This window comes from Mauremys mutica, chromosome 3, assembly GCF_020497125.1.
Source record: "Mauremys mutica isolate MM-2020 ecotype Southern chromosome 3, ASM2049712v1, whole genome shotgun sequence".
Taxonomy (NCBI): Eukaryota; Metazoa; Chordata; order Testudines; family Geoemydidae; genus Mauremys; species Mauremys mutica.
The window spans coordinates 7,198,941-7,217,831 of record NC_059074.1 but is presented as its reverse complement, the minus strand read 5'-3'; the positions used below and the strand labels follow the sequence as shown (position 1 = coordinate 7,217,831).

The window sequence follows — 18,891 nt, the reverse complement described above, 5'->3', positions numbered from 1 at the left end:
AGCCTCCAGTGTTCCTCCCCGTCTCTTAAAGGGGCTGTGACAGGGTGCTGGGAATCGGCAGCTGAACCAGAACTCTGATCACTGGTTAACCAATTAGGCACCTGGGGGCTAGTCCGAGCTCCTGTCTTTATCCGTGCGGATGGAGAACCTGAAAGGGGAGTCGGTGTAAAGGTTCGGCAGGCTCAGAGATGGGGGAGATGTTACGGCAGCTGGCCGAGCAACAGAAGGAAATGCAGAAGACCTTGCAGACCTTCCAGTCATCCCACCTCTTGGAGAGACAGGCCTTGCTCACCTGGCAGGCTGAGCAACAAACACGCCCACGGGAATTGATAAGGGATCAAACCCAGGTGCAGCAAGAGCTGCTACACAGCATGGTGAGTCCGCGGTGGGGATCGGCAGTTGGCCTCAGGGGCTATGCCGCAGCCTTGGCAAAAGGGGCCCCACAGATGACCCATTTCTGGTCGCCTTTGAGAGAGTGGCTGTTGGGGGCAGGATCAGGGCTGGTTCTAGGTTTTTTGCCGCCCAAGCAAAAAACATTTTGGCTGCCCCCCGTCCCAGCCCTGGGCTCCCCCCCCCGCACCCCCTGCCGCCCCAGCCCTGGGCTATCCCCTTCCCCCCCACCAGTGCCTCCCACACACACCTCCTGTCGCTCCAGCCCTGGGCTCTCCCCCCCACCACACCTGCACCCTCTTCCGCCGCAGCCCTGGGTCACTGGTAACTCGCTCCCAGGGGGTCATTCAGCAGGAATTTTGGATGTGCACAAAACACAGACAAGATTGGTTCCCATATGGTTACAGAGCTGCAGTAAAGTGGAACAATTTTCAGCTTGGGTGATTGGAGGAGATCTGGATGCATATTATAAGACTGGCCTCCATAAATGAGGAAAAGTTGAGGTGCCTTTATTATTCTTTTGTTCCACTCTTTCTTTCTATGGGGAATTTGCCAATGCAATATCACTGTCTTCCTTTTAAACAAACAAACAAAAGGCAATGGCTGTTGAAAATAGCAATTCCAGTCCTAATAACTACTGGGGAGCATTTCTTGCTCAATTTTATCCAACTTTTTCTACAGCAAGTTACAGTGGATCAGTATATTTGATTTGGGAGAAATGAAGTAACAGCTGCCCAAACTGAGCTTGAGCCCTCCTGAATTCTGAGGTGTTCAAATCTGGAAGGCAGGTGCTGGGTGTGTGGGGGCGGGGGGGGGCTGTGGGCTCCGCGGGGGAGCACGGCAGCATGTATGCAGCAGTGTGTCTGGCGCTGTGCGGAGCCAGACACGCTGGTCTGAGTGGCACGGTAAGGGGGATGGGGGGGTTGGAGAAGGGGTAGGAGGTTCCAGGGGGCAGTCAAGGGACAGGGAGCAGGGTGGGTTGGATGGGGCAGAGGTTCGGGGGGCAGTCAAAGGACAGGCAGAGGTTGGATAGGCATGGGAGTCCCAGGGGTTTGTCAGCGGACAGGTAGGGGGAGGGGCCCTAGGGGGGGCGTTGGGGGGGTCTCAGGAGGGGGCAGTTGGGGACAAGGAGAAGGGAGGCTTAGATGGGGCTGGGGTTCCGGGAGGGGGCAATCAGGGGACAAGGAGCAGCAGCGCTTAGATTGGGGGTGGGGTCCTGGGGGGCAATTAGGGGCAGGGGTCCTGGGAGGGGGTGATCAGGGGACAGGGAGTGGGGGGGGTTTGGATGGGTTGGGGTTTCTGTGGGGGCAGTCGGAGGGAGTGGATGGTGGTGGGGGGGCTTCCCTCCCCGTGGAGTGTCCTGTTTTTTGAATGATAAAATATGGTCTCCCTACCATCCACAGTGCAGCTCTCCACTCACAGCAGGCTGCCACATGAGGTCCCCCTCCTTCATTTCCAGTTGGTAGTGGCCAAGGGAATGCTGGGAAATGTAGTTCTTTCCCTGCTCCAGGGCTGGCTCTATAGGCAGGGAGCTAACCAAGGAACTACAGCTCCCAGAGCCCCCTGTTGGTTCCTGCCACCCTTGCAAATGGGCTGCCCCAAGCAGGTGCTTGCTTTGCTGGTGCCTGGAGCCGGCTTTGGGCAGGATGGGATGGGGCAGCTGGGACCTGGGGCTGATATGCTGTTTAACAGGAGAAGATCATGTGGCCAATGTGGCTCTCAGCAATGAGCAAACATGGGACTATGAAACGGTTCAGGCGGCCATCCTAGACTGGGTGGGCCCTTTGATGGAAAAATATCAGCAAAAACTTCGAGCCGCAAGATGGACTGGGGGATTATGGTCCCAGGCATTTGCCCCAAAACTGCCAGGCTGGGCCACTCGTCGGCTGAGGCCAGACGCCCAAGTCGTGGCCGATATTATGCACACTGTCATTTTGGAACAATTCCTGCAGCGCCTCCCCAAGAATACCCGGTATGGGTAAGGCAGCATCAATCCGTCACCTAGAGGGCAGCTAAAGGACCAGAGAAGTTTGTGGAGACATTCCCAGAGGGGGTTTGGATTCAGGGAGGAAGACTGGTGCACGAGTGAAGCTTGAACGTATACATGGGGATAAGAACCTCTGCCCTGTGGTGCAGGTGCCCCGAGAAGTTCAGGAGAAGTTTAAATGGAAGTGGGTTGGCGTAGTGGCAGGGATGGCCTCAGGGAATATGATGCCCTGGGTGAATTTGGTTTTGGTGCCTGCAGGCCCCCCCCCCCCATCATCCCTGCACCCCATGGTCTCCACCCCACCTTGCCCATGGCCACCCTGGGCTCCCCACCCGATCTCCCCTGGCATCCATGGTGTAACCAGAGTCCCAGGGGAGCCAACTGAGGTCAGTGAATGAGGGTGAACTGCAAAGAATGGGACAGACAATCTCCAAAGCTGGTGGCTATTCCAATGCTTAGATTTACCAACCAGCACAAAACTGCTTCTGTAGGACCTCACTGGTTACCCAGAAGCCAACAACACAGTTCCCTTAAAGTAACCCACCCTCAGGCTCCAGCTAGGCACCCAAGTCAGATATGACGAGGATTACTGAAAATCTTATTCGTCATATAAAAAGGTTCTACCAATCCCAAAGGATTGGACACATTACCTCCCAGGTTAATGAATATTCCAAATCTTACCCAAATACACACTTACAGCCAATTCTTATTAAACTAAAATGTATTAAAAAAGAAAAGAGCGAGTTGGTGAAAAGATCAGCACACGTACAGACATGAGTACAATTCTTGAGACTCAGATTCATAGCAGAGATGGTGAGCTTGGAGATGCAAAGAGTTATTTTAGAAATAGTTCATAGGTTATAGTCCCATGTTTATATTCAGGGTGGTCCAGTCAGGACTGGGATTCAGTCCTCATGGCTTAGGCTTCCCCGGCATGAAACCTCAAGCAGATCTGAGATAAAAAGGATCGGGACCCAAACATCTTTGTACAGTTTCAGGCCTTCTTGTGACAGCTCGGAGTCCTTCGGTGAACAATAGGCACTTATGGGGACTTTTGAAGTAGATCCATTTCCTAGGCATCAATGGTAATTATCTACACAGATTAACATAAGGCAATTGCCTGTTTTTCCACCATTTCAAAGAGAGATGAATACAGCGATAGCCCATGTTTACGGTTCACCTCAATGTTAAGATGTCCTTTTGATCTCTGCATGAACAGAATACAGCACAGACAGGGGCTGTTTGATTACATTGTTAACCTTTAACACTAGATATGTAAATACACAAAAACACAAACATTATCTACCAAAATGTCTTTAGGGGTTGAATTTGAGTCATTTATCCTGCAGGATGCTTAACTTCCTAGGCATGCATCACACAGGGGCTCCTCGCCCATCGTCTGCGGGAAGGGTAGCATGGTGGGAGTTTCTGAGCCAGGGGACCCCCCGCCCCATACCACTGTGCCCGCGGGAAGCACGGGACACAGGGCTGTCTCTCTGGCTCTGCAGACACAAACCCTGCTGCCTGCACCTCCCCGCCAGGCTGGCAGCTCTGGGTGGTATCACCTGCCCCCTGCCCAGAGGCTCCAGCCCTGGGCTCCCCGCACTCACCTCTGCTCTGGCAGCCCAGGCCCGCTAGCTTGCGGCACTTGGATGGTGACCCCCCCCGACCACGGCGCCCTGGGCAGTCACCCATGTCACCCACCCCTAAGGTTGGCTCTGGGTAGTGGATGGGTGGCCCCGCCCCCTCTTGTTAGATGCAGACTGGAATCCCTTCCCATTAGGGAAGCAAAGGGGTGTCCAGAAACCCCAGAGGGAAGGAATGAAACCCACAGGGACGGGAAAAGAGCTGTTAAACTTAGAAGCACTGGGAAACGTAGACAGGAGAACCCAGGCCCTTGAGGACACAAACAAAGGGGAGCACCCCGAGAGCTGAAGATACGGAAATAGTCTCAGGGGGATAAAAATAACCTGAGCTCGTTAACAGCAGTCGAGAAGTTATCAGAGCTCCTATCTCTGGAAAGCCGGGGTGGGGGAGGGGGAAAGCCCGAGAGCAGTTGGAGAGTTGGGGTCACCAGGAGGACCCCTGCACCAGCAGACCCCCCCCCCAAAGCAAAGAGGGCGAGAACGAGGAGTGTGGAACCCCAGGGTGCCCGGGGTGAGGACCTGCGTGGGTGGAGAATGGACGGACCCTACCAAGGGATCCTAGCGGGCTGAAGGTGAGTTGTGGGTCCAGCAGCCTGGAGACAGAAACACCTGGGCGGGAGGTGGGTGGCAGAGTGCTGCGAATCAGCGGCTGAACCAGCGCTCGGATCACTGTTTAACCAGGGGCCTGGTCAAGGAGAGGGGCTCCTGATGGGCAGGTCAGATGGGGGCTGGGTAGCTACCCAGCTCATTAGCCCATTACCAAGGAGGCTGGACAAAGGGGCAGAGGCAGGAAGCGTGGGGGAGGAGCAGAAGAGAGAGAGAGGCCAGTGGGGCCTGAGACAAGGGAATTCTCTTGGAGGAGACACCTTTGGAGGAGGGGTCGTAAAGCTGAAGGATCCTGCAACTGCCGTAGTAGGTAGGTGGTGGAGTGACACACTAGATTAATGGCACTGACGGTGGCATCTATGCAAGAGAAGGTCTCTGGGCGGGTCTGGGCGAGGCCAGGAGAATGGAGCAAAGGATGCCCCATCACAGGGCCAAAATCTCCTTCTTGGTCTTTGGACAGCAATTCGGGGGAAAAGAACATGTCACCGTATGGACGCTGGAAGTCTCTTCGAGGTGCCCCTAGTGGCCCTCCGAAGCAATGCAGCTGCCATCCCGGCCTCCACACCAGCCATCGCCCCAGAACACTGTGGTGGAGTTGCTGTCACGTTTCAGGCCAATCACGTTCACGCCTTTTCTGCACACATTCGTGCAAGTGGAGCTCTGTTCCTCGGAACGCTCACAGGAAGCACATGTCCAGCCCACACACTAAGAAAAAGGGCCACGTTTCTGAAGAAATTGCTCATAATGTATTAGGCTCGAATCTCTGGGTTTTTTAGTCAACAGATCTAGCCCCGTCTTTCCCTTTTATCACCAGAGCGGGCTTTTTATGAATTCATTATTATAGAATCATAGAATCATAGACTATCAGGGTTGGAAGGGACCTCAGGAGGTATCTAGTCCAACCCCCTGCTCAAAGCAGGATCAGTTCCCAACTAAATCATCCCAGCCAGGGCTTTGTCAAGCCGGCCTTAAAAACCTCTAAGGAAGGAGATTCCACCACCTCCCTCGGTAATCTAGTCCAGTGCTTCACCACCCTCCTAGTGAAAAAGTTTTTCCTAATATCCAACCTAAACCTCCCCTACTTCAACACTGCAACACGGTTATGTACATGGCAGTATTACTGAGAGGTCCCATTGTACTGGGTCCCAGACACACACATGGCCAAAGACAGGCAATCTAACTACACAAGCCACACAAAGGAAGTGTTAGTATCCATAGTTTACAGGTGGGAAACTGAGGCACAGAGCGAACAAGTAACTTGTTTGATTCCATGCTGGGGGCAAAGGGCAGGGAGAGACCTGGCAGTTGCAAATGTGCTCTCTAGGCCTTTGACAAAAGTGCAGTGGTGCAAAATCCAGAGCTAGACACTGGACGTGTCAATTTGATTTGAAAGCAAACAAAACAAAGCCAACTATCCAGTCTCTGATGAAATGTGGCCTCTGATTGCCAGAGCACCAGCTCAGGATGAGAACCTGCAGAAAGCAGCTAATCCTTATTAGCACAGGGTGGCCGGAGCAGCATCTTCTCAGCCCCTATCACCAATTCAGCGGGGAGCTCTCAGTCCTAGGTGGGATTTTGTTTAAAGACATCAGGGTGACGATTCCTTAAAACGCTACAAAGGAATATGTTACAAAGGATACAGGAAGGACATTGAGGGACTGAAAAATCTAAGAGAAGGGCCAGAGATGTTTTATACTGAGCACAAATGAATAGCGACATTGAGGAAGTTGTCAAAGGCAAGTGAAAGTGACCACGCTGCTGATGGCTCAGGAAAAAAAATTGTCCCCGGAGCAAAACAGGCATAGACTGGGGGGAAAATGATGTACTTGTTCTAAACAATTATTCTCACTTCCCCTAGAGAGCCTTATTAGCAGTTACTACAGCCAAACAGGTGATTGTGCACGTCAGATCTGTTTTTGCTAGATGTTGTGTGCCTGACAAAGTAATGGCTGACGATGGGCTGCAGTGTAGCGGGCATGTGTTTAAGCAGCTTGCTGTGAAGTTTGGGTTTCCACGTCACCTCAAGTTGCCATTGTCCCCAGACCCATGGGCTGGTGGGAAACGGAGTTAGAATAAGAAAGCGGCTACAGGAAAAGGCTACAGTGTGAGACCGAGCTGTACTCCACCATGTTAAATTACAGAGCAGCACCAGTGAAATGTGGTTTGTCACCTTCCGACACTTTGTTTAATAGAAAACTTGAGAACAATGATGCCTGTAATCATAGAATATCAGGGTGGGAAGGGACCTCAGGAGGTCATCTAGTCCAACCCACTTGCAGGGTGCCAGGGTTGGGGAGGCACAGAGCAGGGCAGGCCTGGGGGGCAAGGGAGTTTGGGATAATGGGAGGTATTAGGGCCCAGGGGAGATGAGTGGGGAGCCCAGAGAGGCAACAGGGGCCTCAGACAGATTTTTGCTACAGATCCCTAAGTGGCCCCCTCAAGGATTGAATTTATAACCTTGGGTTGAGCAGGCCAATGCTCAAACCACTGAGCTATAATGCAGAAAGCTGATGATCAGAGGAATTGTGCCGATGTAGAAAGAGACAGACAATATGATTTGGAGTGACGCAGTGTGTGTCGGCCAGGAATCAACAGTTGCAAACAGCAGTGGGGTCACAAGAGAGGTAGACACGCCCTGAGAATATTGAGACTATAAAGAATAATAATGAAGGCAGAGAGATTTTTTTGGTTCTATGCAAAGTTGGTTTGTTCCTCTTTCCACACGGGGCAGCTGGTCTCTGATAAGCCAGGGGTGACTGGCTTTGCCTGCCCTCGTCAGAATGCACCGGCCCATGGAGTCGCTCGCCTGTGATCGCAGGAGAAGCCGCTAGATGGCATAGGAGCAGAGCCAGCAGTGAAAATGGACAGGGCCAGTCTTAGGGAAAAAGATGCTCTGGGCAAACTTGCCTTTTGGTGCCCCTGGCCTCTGCTGTCTCCCCAGACTCCCCCGCCCCGATCGCCCAGGCCCCTGTTGCCTCTCTGGGCTCCCCACTCATCTCCCCTGGGCCCCGATGCCTCCCCTCCCCCATTATCCCAAGCTCCATTTACTCTGTGTAATGTATATACACACAGCTAAATCCTGAAAAGACGACCCTCTGATCTGGGCCACAGCGGAGAGGGAAGCTGCGATACAGGAAAAGGTAAGGAGACATTTTGCCTAAGCGCGCAGGGCTTTCCCCAAGCCAGTTACGCAAACACTGGGCCAAGCCGTTCGGGTTTGCAGGACTGGGTTTGGTACATTGAGTTATGCAGAATGCGGAGCGGAGCTCATTATCAGTAATTCAGTATTGCCAAGCCAGAACATTCACAAATCGTGAGACTGGCCTAAAAAAGGCGCATTTTATGTTAAATAACTAACGTTGGGGCTTTTTTCTCTGCCTCCCACCGTTGAGCCCTCAGGATTTGCCTCTCAAGCTTTTCCCTGCAGCAGTGAGAGCAAGAAGCATACTGAAAAGACAGCTGAGCTCTCAGATGATCTCATGACTCCAGCAGCTGGGTCTTTAGGAGACTCACTAAAGATCCTGAGAGTTGCTCTAGGACTGGCAACCCTGAGCAGCAGTGTGACAGTAGCACTTGGAGAGCAGGACCCCACACCCCTAGCGAGAGACCCTCCCAGCCCGAAGAGCTTACCACGTAAATAGACAAGACGGGATGGGAAATAGAGGCACCGAGAGGGAAAGTGGCTTGCTCGAGGTCACTCAGCTGGTCAGAGGCCAAGCCAGGAACAGAACCCAGGTGTCCTGGCTCTCAGGCCATTTTTTTTTTTTACTAGTGTTCTCTATAGTTTTTTCTTTGATAAGATAAGCACAGCGCTTGGTGCTTCTGGGGGGAACAGACAAACCCAGACACACATTAGCGCCCCCCGGAGGCCAGGGGCACCTTAGTGCCTTTGACTTGCATCAGTGGACAGTGTGGACGTGATTGGGCAAAGCACACTTCAAAAGTGGGTGCGACTGGGCAGCAGTTTGTGCCCTCTTCGTGCTGGGGTTCACAAGGGCACCAGGTGCGGCTGGGGACGCATCAGGCCCCCGCCTCTGCCATGTTATCTTCGCCTTCCTCGTCCATTGTTTTACCGCCATCCCCTGAGGCCAGAGCCGCTCGCTTCATTTGTGACACCCAGCGCCCTGGGCTCTCAAACCCTCCAGCCCAGCAGGCCGCCCCAGGTTTGTGGATGGGCCGGACGGAGCTGGCCCTGGGCACTGCACAACGCCTGGTGTCACGGGGCCTCAGCGGACGGGGTGCGTTTGATGATCTGATGGGGTCAGCGTGGACACAATCCTCTTTGCTCCTGCAGCCACCTGCTGCACGGGCTGTAGGGTGACCCGATGTCCTGGTTTTATAGGGACAGCCCCGCTATTTGGGGCTTTGCCTTATACAGGTGCCTATTCCCCCGCCCCGATTTTTCACACTTGCTGTCTAATCACCGGAGCGGCCACACCGGATTGAACCAGAGCCTGGCACTCAGGCAGCTGCTGCACCGCTTGGCGTCCCCGCCGCGGGCCAGCCACTAGGTGGCGCAGCGCCCCCCACCTGCTGCCTTGGCCCCGGGCCGCCCCGCACCACGCAGCGCGCGCACAGAGCCACACGGGGGCAGCACCAACGTGCCTGAACCTCCCCGCACCTGCGGAGCCGGCTCCAGACACGCTCCGGCTCTGCCGCTGCACGGACACCCCGGGTCGGACACGTGTGTTCCGCGGCCGAGACCCCTTTCGGAGCGGGGCCAACAGCTGCTCCTGGCCCGGCCGCACCGGCGCTGGCTCGGCCGCACGGGGCGCTCTGCTTCGGAGTAAGTTGGGGTGGGTGTAAATGGGACCGGGGTCTATCCTGCCCGCTGGGGCTTGAAGCCATTGCTCTGGGGTGGGGGGTGAGGGGCTGTGGCATCCTTCCCCTGGCCTGGCCGGTAGCTTCTCCCAGCGAGGGGCAGGATTGGGTGGCTGGTGAGTGGTTTGGAGACACCAGGGCTGGAGGGCTGCTCGAAGGGGCTACCAGCCCCTGTCCCGTCTAAGTCCCAAGCCCCCCCCCGAGGCGGATCAAACGCTGCTGCCCTCTGTGGGGAGGTGCCCAGGTTTCTGGTGAAGCAAGTGGCTGGTTCCCCCGTCTTAGCCGTCCAGCGCGGATGGCGCCGGGGTGAGCTACCGTCCTGCGGGCGGGCATCGGGCAGTTCTGGGCGTGGGGGGAAGTTGGCACTGGCGGGACTGAGGCCAGCTTCCCGGGCTTGGATGGGTCTGTGGAAGGGGGCACGAGGTGGGGATGGTCTGCCTCGGGGGAGCGTGGCTGCGGGCAGGCTGTAAGCTGGCATCATAGAATCCTAGACTATCAGGGTTGGAAGGGACCTCAGGAGGTATCCAGTCCAACCCCCTGCTCAAAGCAGGACCAACCCCAACTCAATCATCCTGTCTGATGGTCTGTCTTCCGCCTCAAACCGCCCCGCGCGGCCCAGGGAGTTTGGCCAGGCGAGGGTGTCCCCCACGGATGGTTTGCCAGGTTCCCCAGCCACTCCCTTCTTGCTGGAGCCTCGACCGGAGGCCCTGGCTGCTGATCTCCTCCCGCAGCAGAGTGTGTGTGTGTGGGATGCTCTACGGGCTGGGGGCCAGAGCAGGTTTGGGCTGAGATGGAGAGGCAAATATGGCTCCGAGTCTCCCTCCCCCTCAATTCCACAGTGCTCTGCCCTGCAGGCTGGAATGCGCTGGGCACTGCCACGATCCCCAGTCTGTGCCTGGAGCTCCCTGATTCCTCCCCTCGGTAGGAAGGTCCCACTCCCCCATGGCTGACCTGGCAATGTGTACGGCGCCTGTGGTACCATAATGGCCGCTCTGCTATTATTACGCTTGCAGCGAGGTCCTGCCAGCCCAACGGCAGCGCAGGGAGCTGTACGTGAGCCCCCTGTAAGGATACGGGTGTATCGCAGAACTGTTGCCTTGTGGTGGGACAGGCAGCATGGCCAGGGGAGAACTGGGGGCGTTGGTCCTGCCCCTGACTCACTCTGGCACTAGGCAAGTCACTTAACTGCTCTGTGCCTCAGTTTCCCCCTCTCTGAAATAGGCCCCTCCCCTCCCCGTTGTGATGTGTGGTTGAAAAGCGCTAGGGGTGATGACCAAGGGGTTGGACAGTTTGCACCATCAAGGCGCTCTGCAAACGGTGCCAACGCCGTGATGGCGCATCCCCTGCGGAGGGGAGTGTAATTGGCCCTGTCCAGGGGCGGGGAAAGGTGTGAGACCCACCAGTCTCAGGGCTAGTGGCTGCTAAACCAGCCCTGATCACGGTGTAGCCAAGGCACCTGTGCTGGTTCATTGCACCCCCCCACCCACTGGGACTATCGTGTCGTCAGCAAGCTCGTTTCCGGGCAGTTGTGCCCTTTGTCTTAGCGGCTTTAACGGCAGGACGCATCTGCCGTGGATTCTCTGACACGCCCCGGCCACCACCTAAGCCGTGAGCAATGGGATTCAGACCCTTCTGCTGCAGAAACACAGCTCCACAGGCACCTGTCCCCTGCACCTTGCCAAAGTGTCTCGTTTAAATAGCGCCGTAGGCGGGTGGGTCAGTCTTTGGCCCCTTAATCTACCCCCTCCTCTGTCCCAGGGACAGGAAGATATCGTCTCTCTCCATCCCCAGTGTGCACACTCCGTCTTCCTCCTCTTCTTCCTCTCCCTAGCCTGCTTGCAGGGCTTCAGCGGCTGGGCTCCCCGTGGCACCGGACAGAGTTTTCCCCAGGGCTGCTAGCTGGCTTCTTAAATCTTCTAGGACACCCCGTGGCCTTCCCAAGAGAGGGGAACTCTGATTTCAGTGAGGGGGGTGGCGCCATGGCTGAAGGTAGATCCAGCTGTGGGGTTTGGGCAAGTTGCTTCACCTGCCCGTGCCTCAGTTTCCCTATTGGCAAACTAGGGCTGCTGATGCTTGCCGCCCTTCGTAGAGCGAGTTGAAGAGCTGCAGATGAGAAGCGTCGTTATTTATTAAGTGGAGCTTATGGAGCTTATGAAGTGCCAGCACATTGGACAAGAACGGATCACAGGCTGAACGTGATTCGAGGATTTACAGTAGCTGCAATAAGTCAATGTAATAGCGAGCTCGGTTATGCTGGAGCCTTTGCACCCTCGGGGTGTACGGCGCGGGAGCAAAAAGCCAGTGCCGACACAGGCCGAAGAAAGGTGATTGCCTCTGTCTATGGTGACTTCCTGAGTGCGAATTGTTGCTTGTACCCACTGTTAACAAATGTGGCTAACAGGTTGCAACATGCATGATTGCATCCCCTGGGCTGTTGAAAGCTTAACCCGGAGGTGGAAGGGCAGGATGGTTTTGTAGTTAAAGAACTGGCTTGACTGTGCTGAAGTAGGAGTTCAGTTCCCGTCCTGCCCCATGCCCACTCTGCACTGCCTGTAAAATGGTAATACCGTAGTTATATAGACTGTTAGTTCTTTGGGGCAGGTGCTGTCTCTTGTCATATGTCTGCGCAGCACCTACCACTGGCTACTACAGAATCAGTCTCTCTTTTGCCTCTGCCTCTTATTTAATACCGAGGACTAGCTAGAGACTGATTCTATAGCCAGTGGTGAGGGAAGTCCCTGGGGGCACTGGAGACTCACATTTGAGCCATGTGAATGCCCTGGCCTCCTGACTATTTTCTTCTTGCCCAGAAATTCCCCCTGGACCTGAGACACCTTCCCAGGGAAAGTCTTGTGGCCAGCGACAGGTTTTTACGACAAGTTTTGACTTTGACAAATAGTCATTTTCTGTCCAGTAATTCCAGACTGCCTGTGCATTTCCCAGGGGCTGTGGGCTTAGCTCTGGGGTCTGGCCACCTTCCAGCTAAGGAATGGTCTATCTCCCCAACTGGCCCCCATTTCAGCTGGACGCAAAGTCCTTCAGCATTTACTTGACCAAAACTGTTGTGGAGCATTGCTGGCTGTTGTGAAGTAGCTGCTGAATCATACCCCAGAAGAGGTGGCTGAAGAGATCGCTATATATACCCATTACCTTCTTCACAGGGAGGTGCTGTGAGTAATGGAGAGCAGCCCTGAGGCTGCTCTCAGCTATGTAGAGGGACTGGCCTGGTGCAGAGCTGGCCCGAGATCAGGGAAGCACATCGGTGGCCTATAGCAGTGGTTCTCAACCTTTCCAGATGACTGTCCCCCTTTCAGGAGTCTGATTTGTCTTGTGTACCCCCAAGTTTCACCTCACTTAGAAAAGACTTGTTTACAAAATCGGACATAAAATACAGAAGGGTCACAGCCCACTCTTATTGACAAATTGCGGACTTTGTCCTTTTTACCGTATCATTATAAAATAAATTGATTGGAATATAGCTATTGTACTTACGTTGCAGTGTATAGTATGTAGAGCAATATAAACAACTCATTGTCTGTATGAAATTTTAGTTTGTCCTGACTTCGCTAGTGCTTTTTATGTAGCCTGTTGTAAAACTGGGCAAATATCTGGATGAGTTGACGTGGCCCCTCTGTGTACCTCAAGGGGGACACGTACCCCAGGTTGAGCACCCTTGGCACCATGCTCTGTGGTCCTTGAGTGCAGCTGAGGATCCAGGCCTGGCTCTCCATGTGACCGGTTGGGGGGTCAGACCCCCGCACCCGAGTTCTGAGTAAGATGGAGGTGGGTTGCCGTGTTTGTGGAGCCCTTTCCCGGAGAGGGGCACGGGGCGGTCTGCTCTCTCTCTCGCCTGGCACGCTAGTCACGGAAGTGTAGGCTTGAGGATTCATGCCACCGGCACCCACCCCGAGCCCGTCCAGGAAGTGGGCCTCTGGGGTGTGGTTTCAGTAGTAGTAAGAATGATGCCCTTCCCCTTAGCACAAACTCCCCCGCGGGTCCCAGATCCAGTTCCTCGGTCCTGTTCTTGCCTGGCGAGCCAGACACCTGCACAGAGGAGGAGCAAAGGATCACACCGCAGGTCCCCGAGCTCCGGCACCAGCTCCCCCCTCGCATAGGTGAGTCCCTCAGGCTCTTGGGAGGCGGCAGGGGGCCGCAGGCAGAGCTGTCAGCCCCCTGGGAGGAACAGGGCAGGCTCTGCACCCCAGGGACCTGCTGGGGCTGGCAGGAGATGCAGGCAGGGAGAGAGGGAGGGCGGTGCTCGGAGGAATGCAGGGCAGCCCAGACCAGGAAGTGAGCGCACCGAGGGTGTGTAACTGCCAGGGTGTTTTCTCTGGGCCTTGGGGGAAGGAAGATCTCATTTTCCATACCTCCGTCCCTACCCCCGTGCCCCAGCTTGGGGTGCAGTCACGGGGCTGGAGGAGGGGGGACCTGCGGACCCACGTGTATTTCTCTCGCACCCTGGGAGCCTCGGAGGTGGGTGAAAAGGTAGGAGAGAGCTGAGGTTACCCTCTTGAAGACCCTTCAGGTGGGGGGTGATGGCCAGGGCCTGGGTGCCGAAGGTGTCCCGTTGTGTAGCACCCGAGGGAGCACTCTGGCTTGCGTGGGGGTGACGATCGGCCCCCTGGTCGCAGGGGGAATCGCTGTGACTGAGGCCGGGTGCCTGGCCCCACTGGTGTGAACGTGCCAGGCTAGGACATGCTCCTGTGGACACACGCGTGTGTTCCGGCTCCGTGCAAAATCTTCCCCCTCCCCTCTCTGGTGCGAGGCCACTGCAGCTTGTGAGCTGGGATTGAACCCCGAGGTGTACGGTGCCAGGCTCCGGGCTGGATCCCCCGTGTGACGGCACGTCCCTCCCCGCGCCGCTGGTATGCCGATCGCTGTGTCAGTATTTGCTGTGGCTGGGCCAAATCCGTCCCCGGCGTAACTGTACTGGAGGAGCGTGGCTCCTTGTGTTCACTCGTCGGAATGCCCCAGAGAGGGGTGGAGACGGGCCCGGCCGTACAGCTCCCGGGCCAGGAGAGCTGGGGATGGTGGCATGCTCCGAGGGGACAGCAGGTTGGGCTGTTTGCTAAGGGAAGGGGCACGTGTCTCGTGAGGGCTGATGCCAAGAGCATCATGTGTCCGAGACGAGCTGGGGCCTAGCCCTGGATTGGGTGTTGAGTTTCTGCCTATGGATATCCTGGCTCCAGTCTGCCACAGGCAAGGAGAGACGCCCCGCTAAATGAGCCCAGCCCAGCCACTGGCTGGGTGACTCGCTGGCCAAGTCCGTCCCTGTGGCTGGCCACCAGCCGGCAAACACACCGCGCCACAAGGTCCCAGCGGCCTGTGGAGGCTGCCCCCGGGGCGAGACCTGCGGGACTCTCCTCTGGAACGGATCTTAGAGGACACGGGTGAAAGCTTAGTCAGAGCGGGGTCTCGGTGAGCACCAAGGAGGGGATGGGCCGAGCAGGGCTGGAAGCAAAGGGAGCGCGCAGGCCGGGTATCAGACCGATCCTCCCTGCCAGAGGGATGGGGATGAGGGTCTGCCGGGGAAGGGGTGGATGCTCCAGCCAGCCGTGCTGGCCGAAGCCCTGGAGAACAGGCAGCGGGGAATGATCCTGCCCCAGGCGCTGGGGGTGGATCCTGCCCTAGTTGGGTTGCTGTCCGCTTTGTAGGGGCAGAGGGTCAAATGCCGCCTGAAGCTGCAGAGATAGAAACTGGAAACTTTCCAGGAAACTTCCCTGAGCCTGAGCCAGATCCGCCTGTGAGCTGGCAAGTCCCAGAATGCAATTCTACCCACCTCGGCTCAGCTGGGCCCAGACCTCGGCGCTCTGCACGGGGCTCCCCGGCTCTCAGGGGCTCTTGAGCGAGCATGTGGCTTTGTCTGGAGTTCCCCTGTGCTCTGAGAGCGAGGGGGAAATCACACAGGCTGCTGGCCTTTCATGCACCAGCGGTTTCCTCCCCTGTTTCTTATTCCTTCCCTGCTTCGCCCCTTCCTCTCTGTTCCCTAAAGGCCGCAGAAGCTAAGGTGAGGGGGATTTACAGAACTCGGATGGCAACGGAGATAAGTCTCCTTAAAACGCTTGCTGGCCTCTTCCCCAGCTCCCCGCCCCCCCCCCCCGAAATGTGGTCCCTGGGAAAGCCCCGTCCACGGAGCTGAAAAGCTGCTGCTCTTTCCTGCAGCGAAAGCGCGCCTGGCCTTCCCCCTTGCTCCCGAGGCCGCTGGCTCCAGCCCAGTGCATGCCATTCATAGCAGGAACACGCAGCCTCGGGCTTCGTCATCCGGGGCCACAGCCTCCGCGGGCGTAAACCAGCCTCACTCCACTGCCATCAGGGGAGCCCGTTTACACCCAGGAAGCATCTGGTCCCAGGGAGCTGCCCGCAGACCGCAGAGGCATGACAGAACGGGAAACAAAGGCCTGGCTTGAGCTGTCCCAGGATGCCGCAGAATCCTTGGGTGCTCGGAGCTGGGGGAAGTTTCCTTGCGGGCGGCCCCAGGGGATGGCGGGCCTGGCTTTTCCCATGCCGTGCGGTAGGAGCCATGCAAGTGTCACCCCTCAGAGAGCGTGTGCTGAACCGCAGGAGATGCGAGACTGTTACAGCCCCGGCTAGAGAGTCTGTGTGTGTTAGCCCACATGGCTAAGGTAATAATTGGAGATATACCAATCTCCTAGAACTGGAAGGGACCTCGAAAGGTCATCGAGTCCAGCCCTCTGCTTTCACTAGCAGGACCAATTTTTGCCCCAGATCCCTAAGTGGCCTCCTCAAGGATTGAACTCACAACCCTGGGTTTAGCAGGCCAATGCTCAAACCACTGAGCTATCCCTCCCCCCTGTGAGGCAGGGCAGGGCTAGTATCCCCACTGAACAAAGGGGAAACTGAGGCATGGGGCAGCTAAGTGATGCACCCAAGGGTGCACAGGAAATCGGTGCCAGGTCCCAGGCTAGTGCCTTAACCACTGGGCCATCCTTCCTCTTTATCCTGCAATCCTGGGCCTCAGTTTCCCCTTTGTACGCAGAGCCGGGAGCGAAGAGTTTGTTTTCACTGCCCCATGAGTTGGGTTATTAAAAGCAACACAGAGTTCTTGGCTGGGTGCATGTCGAGGCCCTGTTTGCGCAGAGACTCATGGCTGTTCAGGCTTATCTATCTCTGCATCTGTGAGAGCTATGGTCATCTCAGAACTGTGGGCAAGTCCCATGACAAGGTGTGAATCGGCCTCTGTGTTTCAGTGAGCAAGAGATTCTTATGACAGGCTTGAATCAGTTCCCCCCTCCCCCATCTGCACAGCTCGGTACCCTCTTTGCAGCAAGTCCCTAGCCCAAAATCGGGTGGGGGGGGGCGGGAGGGGGCGTTAACACCTTTAAACTTGGGATCTGGGGTTAAAACTTGCAGCTGATAGGTCTATAGCATGTGTCTGAAGGAGCTTCAGAGGGAGAGGAACATTGTGCATCTTTAGCGGTGTCCATGGGACAGACCCACGTTCTGTGGGTCGTTCATTGGGTGTGTGTGAAAAAGACAGACGCGGTGTATAAGTGTGTGTGTGAGAGAGAGACTCTGGATTTCCGCGTGTGTGCGGGGGAGAGAAGGGAAAGAGACAGCTTCTCTGAGATCCCCAGGCGCTCCCTGGGTCATGGTGCAGATGGGCATGTGAATGGCTTTTCTGGAGCCGCTGGGACTCTGGCAAGCTCTGGAGAGCAGCACTTTGCTGGGCCTGAGCGTCTTTCCCCCTCTTCTCTCCCCAGTGCATTTGCTGAATAAAACGTTCGGGCTTTTTCTGCATCCCCTTGAGTGGAAAAGCCTCCCCCGCCGTTGCTCCTGCTTGCTCCGAAAGCTCTCCGGCTCCGGGTTTGTAATTTTTACCTTGCACCCTGTGCTGTGGAGCCCATGCGCTCCTCCGAGTTCTGCTTTTCCATTGCCTTCACGTTTGGGCTATTATTAACATTCACCGTGCAAACTCCTCGGGGTGACGGGGGCAGGGACGGCAATGTCTTCTGAATCACTTTGCTTTTCCCTCGGCATCATTGTTACTCACGCTGGGTTGACCCAGGAGCGAGGCCTTTTGTACCGAGCGTTGCTTATATTTAAAATTATAATGCCGGCAGGGCCCGTGGAATGTCCCAGTGTTGGAGCCGTACAGACAGCGCGGTTATGGCAGGAATTGAGTAGACCCTATGTTGCTTGTGATAAAGCAGTAATTCCCTGAGCTGATGGAAGAACTAGCTGGAAAAAATGTCGTGTTCCCCCCTGCCCTCCGAAAATTTTGACAACCATGCAGAGGTGAAAGTACACCGTGCCGGACCGCACCGGCTTCCGCGGCAGGGATTTAAAAGGCCCTTTGAATCCCACCCGCGGCTCCGGCGGCCGGACTGAGGCCAGATTTAAAGGGCTCAGAGCTCCCGCGGCTGCAGGCAGCCCAGAGCCCTTTGAATCGCTCCGGCGGCCGGGCCGGGGCTGGATTTAAAGGGCTCAGAGCTCCCGCGGCTGCGGCCAGCCCAGAGCCCTTTAAATCCCGCCCGCGGCTCCAGCAGCCAGAGCTGCAGGGTGGATTTAAAGGGCCCGGAGCTCCGCAGCAGCCGGAGCCCCTGAGCCCTGGGGGCTCCCAGCCACAGCCATGCCCCAGGGCCTTTAAATCTCGAGAGGCCCCGCCTCTTCGGGTTGAGGACACGCCTCTTCCGGTTGAGGCCACGCCCCCTCAGGACTTCAGCAGTACCGGTGAGGCCTGTAAGTTACTTTCACCCCTGCAACCATGGAAAAACTTTCAATGAAAAATCAAAAACTGAAATATTTCAATTTGGAAATGCGACCGTGGTGACTCATAGGAATTATAGTTCTGGAGTCTCATGCTCCCAATTCCCCTCTACAGGCTGGACTTCCCAGTCAGACTACAATCCCCCATGATACACTCTGATCTCGCCTCTTGGTGAAAGAAGCCAGTGCATCCTGGGAGATGAAGTCCAGCTGGAGAGCCCAGGCCACAGAGGAGAATGAAGCTCTGAACTAGATCCCCCATGAAGCACCACGGCGGCATGTCAGAACTGACATTTTTGATTTGTCAGGAATTCAGCAACCGGGGTAGTGACGCCTGCTATAACACTGTCTTGGGCTTTTGAAATGAATGAGACTCCTCATTTGACAAGGAGCAATGGTCTCAAGTTGCAGAGGGGGAGGTTTAGGCTGGATATTAGGAAAAACTTTTTCAAGGGCAGGGTGGTGAAGCACTGGAATGGGTTCCCTAGGGAGGTGGTGGAATCTCCTTCCTTAGAGGTTTTTAAGGTCAGGCTTGACAAAGCCCTGGCTGGGATGATTTAGTTGGGAATTGGTCCTGCTTTGAGCAGGGGGTTGGACTAGATACCTCCTGAGGTCCCTTCCAACCCTGAGATTCTATGATTCTATTCTATGTGAGCAGGGGCGTCTCCGGTAAGGAAAGGCTGCGGGATCGGGACCCCAAAACCCGTATCTGTA

At 55.9% G+C, this 18,891-nt stretch overlaps 1 protein-coding gene across 4 annotated transcripts in view; it reads left to right on the top strand.

The window, feature by feature from the left end:
* Window positions 1-9,261: 9,261 nt before the first annotated feature.
* The window catches only part of PTK2B (protein tyrosine kinase 2 beta), a 123,711-nt gene continuing 114,081 nt past the window's right edge, over window positions 9,262-18,891 (top strand). For 2 of the 4 annotated variants that reach the window (XM_045009038.1, XM_045009037.1), the window contains exon 1: window positions 9,262-9,415. The gene's annotated coding sequence lies outside the window, so the exon portion shown is untranslated. Of the gene's footprint in view, window positions 9,416-13,745; window positions 13,936-18,891 lie in introns of those variants that run through there. The other 2 variants (XM_045009035.1, XM_045009036.1) reach the window with 2 other exon arrangements.